We start from the raw sequence: 1,264 nt of genomic DNA on the forward strand, positions 1-1,264 counted from the left end.
AGAAGAGGGAGAACCTGCTCCCTCCCATGTGTGTCAGGTCTCTGCCCTGTGCCACCGCATTTGCTCCTTCTCATTAAAGACTTTGTGCAGCATAGCTGGAGACTCGTGGTGGTTTGTTTCCCCCCCGCCTCGGCTGGCCAACACCGCTGAAAGGAAGAAGGAGAACCTGCTCTCTCCCATGACAGTGAGTCTGCCCCCCTGCATGGGGCACTCCCAGCTGTGGGTGGAGCTCCCTGAGCCGGAGCACCAAAAATAAGCAAGCAGGCAAGGGAAAGTCAGAAACGCCTCAGAGCAACGGAGAGAGCAAGAAGCACTGGACAGAATTGGAAATACAAGTACTGCCACAAACAGTGGTGGTCAAAGATGGGAAACGTGTGCCCAGGGAGGTTGCAGAGTCTCCATCTCTGGAGATGTGCAGCATCCAACCAGACAAAGGATGAAAAACGGCCTCTACTTGGCCTTGCTTTGAGCTGGGCTCAGGCTCAGACTGCATCGTGTCTCCACCCTGTCTGCTGTGTGATTCTCTGAGGCCCTGCTGGAGGCCCTCATCCAGGAGCAGCCATCAAGCAGAAGTCAGCAGAGAGGGGGCGCTGGCCATTTCTGACGAAAGCTGCAGGGACTTGGTGGGCACAGGGTAGAAGGGTCACTGATGTCAGTGCCAGTGCTGCAAGCGCAGGAAAAGAAGGAAGATGTGAGTGCATCAAAGAATTGACCCAAGAGCAAGTCAAGGGAATTGGGTGTAAGCATGGTGAGGGAGCCAAAAGGACCAGGCCCCACTGAGGTTTGCACTCAGATCGCTGGATTCAGAGTCCAGAGTGCTTACCATTACGCCATGGGACCTCCTGGATGGTGCTTCTTTTTCCACTGTGGTCACCCTCACTCAGCCAAATCCCCCTGGCCAAGCCTGGCAGTCTCTCTGTCTCCCTGCCCATCACCAAGTATGGCCTCTCTACAGGGCCACCAAGCGTTCTCTGCTCATTTCACCTTTGGAGGGAGCTGCAGACCTCTTTGGGCAAGCCTGGTATGCCCTCTCTTGCAAGACCCAGGCTGTGAACCCCTTGCTTCTCCCTAATTAAACCTGGTTATGAAGTTTCCAGTAGAACCTCTTCAACGTTGCACCTCACAGGGGACCTTCACGGACCAGTCATCGGTGGTTCGATGCCTGCACTTGCCATCTCTTCTCCACTTGGAGAAGAAGAGAAGGCTCCGGGGAGACCTTATAGCAGCCTTCCAGTACCCAAAGGGGGACTACACGAGAGACGGA

Source organism: Numenius arquata, unplaced genomic scaffold (assembly GCF_964106895.1).
Source record: "Numenius arquata unplaced genomic scaffold, bNumArq3.hap1.1 HAP1_SCAFFOLD_90, whole genome shotgun sequence".
NCBI classification, from domain to species: domain Eukaryota; kingdom Metazoa; phylum Chordata; class Aves; order Charadriiformes; family Scolopacidae; genus Numenius; species Numenius arquata.